Source organism: Schistocerca cancellata, chromosome 3 (genome assembly GCF_023864275.1).
Source record: "Schistocerca cancellata isolate TAMUIC-IGC-003103 chromosome 3, iqSchCanc2.1, whole genome shotgun sequence".
Lineage (NCBI taxonomy): Eukaryota > Metazoa > Arthropoda > Insecta > Orthoptera > Acrididae > Schistocerca > Schistocerca cancellata.
Window position 1 is genome coordinate 358,296,821 of NC_064628.1, and position 6,375 is coordinate 358,303,195.

The 6,375-nt window shown below is 43.3% G+C and overlaps 1 pseudogene; it reads left to right on the forward strand.

Annotated features, from left to right (window-relative positions):
* Nucleotides 1–6,044: 6,044 nt before the first annotated feature.
* LOC126177654 (5S ribosomal RNA) lies at nt 6,045–6,162 on the forward strand (annotated as a pseudogene).
* Nucleotides 6,163–6,375: the final 213 nt, after the last annotated feature.

The following is a 6,375-nucleotide window of genomic DNA, read 5'->3' on the forward strand; positions in this document are numbered from 1 at the left end:
GTATTGAGTCTCTGCATTTCACTTTCTACTTTACCTCAAGTTTCATTCGCTAATGTTTTGTCGCTTCTTCCAACGTCTCGTTTATATTTTTCTCTGTTACTTCTTGTCACGTCTCCGTGCTTTCGACTCTTTTTCATGTCTTCTAGATTGCCTCATGACTCTTCTGATCTGTGTTCTTACTCTCTTTTTTCATCTCTTTCGCTATCTTTTCTGCTTCTAGGGCTTCGTCCTTCACGTCTTGTGATATTTTCTTCGTTTCTCTCTTTATATCCCTGATTTCTCCTTTCTCTCATCTCGTTATTTTCTTTCATTTGCTTTTCTCCCTTGCCGTTCATTTCTTTCCTTATCTTTCTTCCCATATCGTTACTTTCTTTCCTTACGTTTTCTCCAATGTCTTTATTTTCTTGCCTTGTTTTCTTTTGTAACTTTTCCCCAATCTCTTTATTTTCTTTCCTCATTGCCTTCAAATTTTTTACGATATTAAATTCTTCACTTCCTCCGTCGCAAATATGGTCTGGTGAAGCTGCACGTGATCCTGTCAGAGTAACATCTATCGCTACCTGGTTCGGCTCCTTGCTCTTCTCTTCCAAAATATTGTAAATCAGTACTGCCACTTTCACATTTTGTGGTGTGACCTCATCTTCTTCATCACATATACTGCCATTCGCTGTACGGTCCACATTTCCTAACATTGTGGCATCTATTTCACCATCTATGTGGACGCCGCCTATTGGATTTGACTGTTCGTTGGCATGTTATCTGATACTCTCATTGCTTACAAGAACCTATAGCTCTACCATGTTTCATTATGCTACCTGTTTTGTTACCATCCTGACTTAATTCAAGTCATGCTTACCTTCCTGCCAGCGTTCAAAATTGACGAGATACTAATAAGTGAAACAGAAATTGACATAACTATATTACCACTGATACTTATACTCATTGTAGCCTATCATAGATTCCCTCAACAGAATACATTCCCATCTAAAACCTTGCAATGCTGATTTCCAACACAGAGAAACCACCAGACTGGCGAATAATTCACTGAACCACGAACGTAAATCTAGAGAAAAGGAATTATATGAGTTATTAATTTGCGCCAGCAGTTAGTAAAACTACTGCAGCTGATGTACTGTATCTTGTCAAGTTATACAATGAACACAAAATGAATGAATAAAAATAGTTCTGATTGGTTCCCAGAAGATCCGAACAATTCTATCCACAGTTTCGCCAATTTATGTGTAACTCCCTGTGTTTATAATGTTACCCTGACCCAGAAAACTAACTAAGAGCTGGATATGCCTTTAAGATCTAAGCTAAAAATTAGTATACACAACTTTAATGGAGAATACTAGCTATAGAAGAATTTGAAGCCATTTTGACCATTTTTCAACTTTGACTGTTTCAAGAAATATGTAAAGGTTTTTCTTTCTTAAAATTACCGCTACCAGTCTCAAACATTGTCAGCGATTGTATTACTTATTTATTTAGCGACATGTTTCGAGGGATCCCTCATCTTCAGGCTAAATGGCCTTACAAAACAACTTTACAATAAGGTCATACTGATTTTACATAGTCTTTTCATAAATTCTGTGGTCATCTTTGTTCTTCTGGCGTGGCACTCTCGTTGTGATGCGGTGACCTGTTTCCATTTCCGTGATCGTGTTTCCAAGTTACTGTTATGTTTGTGACAATTTGTGAACAGTGAGCAAGTGAGCCATGGAAATGGAAACAGGTCAGCACATCACAAGGAGACTGCCACGTCAGAAGAACAAAGATGACCACAGCATTTACGAAAAGACTATGTAACATCAGTACGGTCTGATTGTAAAGTTGTTTTCGTAATGCCATGTAGCCTGAGGATGAGGGATTCCCTCGAAACATGTCGCTAAATAAATAAGTAATACAATCGTTGACAAACTTTGTGACTGGTAGCGGTAATAAAAAAAATAAAAAAAACCTTTACAGATCCCTAGCTATAGATCCTAAAGCGGAGGTTTAATATGAATGGTAGAGGTTTAGCGAAAACAGTCTCTCAATTAACACAGTAATTTATTTAGTAAAGACGTAATTATTCCCAGAGATCATGAAACGAATGTGAAATGTTTTACAAATTCTTTATGTAAATTCTAACGAATGGATACGTTCATTTGCAGTGTTACTTGAAGCAGCACGAATATGTCCCTCTGATGCTAATGGAAGTCTGAATTTTTTTCTCAAATCTTGTTAGCCACAAATGAAAAAAGTGACTGTTAATCGGATGGTAAATGAAAAACTCTTACGTTCTCCACAACAATGCTGAACCTGAGACAGTTGATCGTATTGACTTCTGCAAGTGCGGAGCAAGCAAACGTCCTGTCACGCCAGTGCTGCTAATTATGTTCAACGAAATTATTCACTTGAGAGCGGTGCAGAACGCCACCGTCGTGTGAATGGCTCTGCTTCAGAGGCTGAGTGTTGTGCCGTCGTCACAAGTCTGGACCCCGCTCGTATGCTAAGATGCGCACCGCTGTCCGTCTGCAGTGTACACTGCCGATATGCTAACGGTGCTCACAGCTCCAAGTCTCCGACAGAACTCTAATGATGCTCTCACTAGTACATCTGGCCATGGACTCTGATCTGCTCTCCCTCGCCTCTGTGCTATTTTTTAAGCATCTTAACCCCGGCTATTGCTTCCCACTGGACCATACATGCCCACCAATAGCAGAAAATGCATACACGGCTATCCAACAGTTTCTTAAAGCACACAAAATCCCGGCGGGACAGTGTGTCACTATAAAAAGCCAGTCACACTACACATCGCCCGTCTAGACCTAAAAAACTGCCGTTTCAGCTCCTTCTGTGTTAAATTACTGACAAATTTGGTACCGATGACCTTTGCAGTTTGGTCCCTTTAATCCTTAACCCAACCAACCAACCAACTGACAAATTTATTGGCGCATTTTCTCACCCAGCAGCTAGCTTCAAATCACGAATCCTGGGAAAACAGAAAGTTGCTCTTGAGGCTTACCATTATTTATAGCAAACCATGTTTCTTTTGAAAACAGTAAGATGCATATCTTCAAAAGGCTGTTTGCAAAACATGAGAAAATGCCGCTCTCTTGTTACTAGAATCATCCCATGTTCTCAGTTTGGTCGCTGGCCAGGACCCAGTTGTAAAATACATCATGGTCTGTTTCCCCCCCCCCCCCCCTGCCCCCACCCCCCTCAGTTGGCTTCGGCATCCTGACTTCCGTTGAAACGAACGCCTGAGGCTCCAACCTGGGCTGACGGCAAAAAGGCTGCTTTTTTCACTGCATTCACTGTCCTGCCTGTCCCAAACCCTGTGCACTGTGCCTTACCATGCACACAGAAATTATCCAGAAAATATCAGAGTAAATAAATCTAAATGTCGTGTAACTACGGCCTCCCGTCGGGTAGACCATTCGCCGGGTGCATGTCTTTCGATTTGACGCTACTTCTGCGACTTACGCGTCGATGGGGATGAAATGATGATGATTAGGACAACACAACACCTTGTCCCTGAGCGGAGAAAATCTCCGACCCAGCAGGTAATCGAACCCGGGCCCTTAGGATTGACATTCTGCCGCGCTGACCACTCAGCTACAGGGGCGGACAATATCAGAATCCAGTACCGTGTTAAATGAAAGCAAATGATGCTAGAAAGAACTCAATATGAATAGTCTAATATCTGATATACAGGGTGTTTCACTAAATGGTCCATAGTGTGCTCTACCGTCTACCGTCTACCAGCCCTTCCTCCCTACGAACGTCCGGGCACTGTGGTATCACAGTCAACAGGAAATTTGCCACGAAGCAGCGACTGCACAACATTGTCGGAATCCCCTCTTTGTCTCCTTTGCGAGCAACTGGACACTGATGAACACCGTCTGACATGCGCCTCATCGCAAGATGTATGGCACTTCGTACAGAAAATCATTGCCTGCTATCTCCGGGTGCCACCAGACACAATCGAACCTCGAATGCTTCTATACCCGGAGGACAGACATTTTCCCTCCGCCAAATGTCATGCTATTACGCGGGTCAAAGAGTGGGCAGTCGCTTATCTCTTTCATGAGGGACCTAAATCCCGCCTCGACTTCTGGACCTATTTACGAACAGCCCATGCTAACTATCTTCGAGCGGTCTTTGTTAGATCTCCACTGAGTTGGGGGGGTGCCTGGCTCAGAGGGCACCTACCCCTCCTCCCCCGGCGGTGTCTGAGTTTAAATCGCCTACGATCGATTCTACTTCTGACCTCCGCGCATGGGAGAGCGCGTCGCAGATTGCGCGGATTTTATTTCTTTTTCTTTTTCTTTTCTTTTTCTTTAACAAGAATTTCTATTTCTTTTCTCTTTCGGCGATGTGTTCACGTAATTTCTTGATAATAGTGAATATTAGAAAACACATCCAAATAAATAAATAACAACAACGCCTTCCACTACTGTTGATTCCCGTGTCTCCCACTTCCATAAGCACCACAGGCTCGGTGGTGGTGAGGGGAACAGTGTGGCCAGGCCTCGTGTTTCGACCCCTGCCCACTTTGCCCCCGAGCCCCCACCGGTCCATTACCACCCCAAAATAAAAGAAAAAAAAAAGTGGCCAGCGCGACAGAATGTCAATCTAAGCGCCCGGGTTCGATTACCGGCTGGGTCGGAGATTTTCTCCGCTCAGGGACTGGATGTTGTGTTGTCCTAATCATCATCATTTCATCCCCATCGACGCGCAAGCCGCCGAAGTGGCGTCAAACCGAAAGACTTGGAGCCGGCGAACGGTCTACCCGACGGAAGGCCGTAGTCACACGACATTTACATTGGCATAAAGCGTGTTCATTTTTGATTTGTACCTGAATACGTATGAATTTTTGAAAATGGGTCCATCATTTCGAATAATCCTGTATTTTGTTCGGTTTTGTGTTAAGAAGACAAGGTGTCCGTTCTGTTGTAGACAATAGTTCTATGTTTAATTTATCACTTTTAGTAGGACGTTAAACGATCAGTTTGGAAGGTATTCTGCTGTCCTTCATGCAGAATACATTTCAAATATACTTTTCGCTGTCTGTCACATTTGCAACTAATCCACCCGGGTAGTAGGGCGTTTACACTCATGACATCCCCAGCCAATGTGATTTTAGATGTACAGATTTTCGTTTGTTTGAAGTTGCAGCCTTTTGAAATAATGATGTATGTGTCATCATTGCTTAACTATATAGAAATGCAGGGCTGTTGCAATCAAACTTTCGTTACCTAAAAAGACTCCCATGACAAACGAGAGATTGTAGGACAATGAAACTTTGTGGAAACATTTGTAAGGATATGAGGATGAGAAATAACAAAACAAAACAAAAACCATTGAAAGAAACACATTTTAATTCCTACATGAGAGGATAACATTTGTTAATTGCGTACCATGTGTACGTTCCAGGTTATAGGTGTTGCTCATTGTGACGACCATCTACATCCACGACTGCCTGGAACCTCATTACAGATTGCTCTTATGCCTCAACAAACAACAGTGGCCTATGGAATGTCCCCACAGTTCGTGCACTGCTTGAATATCTCAGCCATGGCAACAGTAACTTCTTCAACAATATGTGGCGCAATTGGCCATCGGCCTCTCTCAGGAGCAGTTCCCAAATTGCCAGTTAATTAGAATTGCCGAATCATGTTTTTCAGCCTTGGTGCAGAAAGAAGACATCTCCGTATTCTTGTAACATGCCGACACTCGCGAAAAGCGGCTGCGCTATTGTTGTTGTTTTGATAAAACTGCTTTACGAGTAAAGCTCTGCTCACCTTGTGCAGACATATGTTGACTGTCTGCAACTGTAATGTTGAATGACGCTTATATTCAAACCCTACGTCACTCTACCAACTCTAGCGTCTAGCGGCAAGTCATGACACTAACACTGGTAACAACACAAGTCCTGCAGCACACAGTCTGAACATCATTCCTACAAAGTGTGATATGCATATGGCAAATACTTTTCGTTCTACGCTCACTCAAGTAGCGAAAGTTTAATTATAACCACCCTGTATTTTATTTGTGGCAACGGCCTTGCTGCAGTGGATACACCGGTTCCCGTCAGATCACCGAAGTTAAGCGCTGTAGGGCGTGGCAGGCGTTTGGGTGGAAGACCATCCGGGCCACCATGTGCTGTTGCCATTTTTCGGGATGCACTCAGTCTCGTGATGTCAACTGAGGAGCTACTAGACCGAATAGTAGCAGCTCCGGTCAAAGAAATTCATCATAGCGACCGGGAGAGCGGTGTGGTGACCACACGCCCCTCCTATCCGCATCCTCAGCTGAGGATGATACGGCGTTCGGATGGTCCCGATGGACCACTTGTGGTCTGAAGACGGAGTGCTGTATTTTATT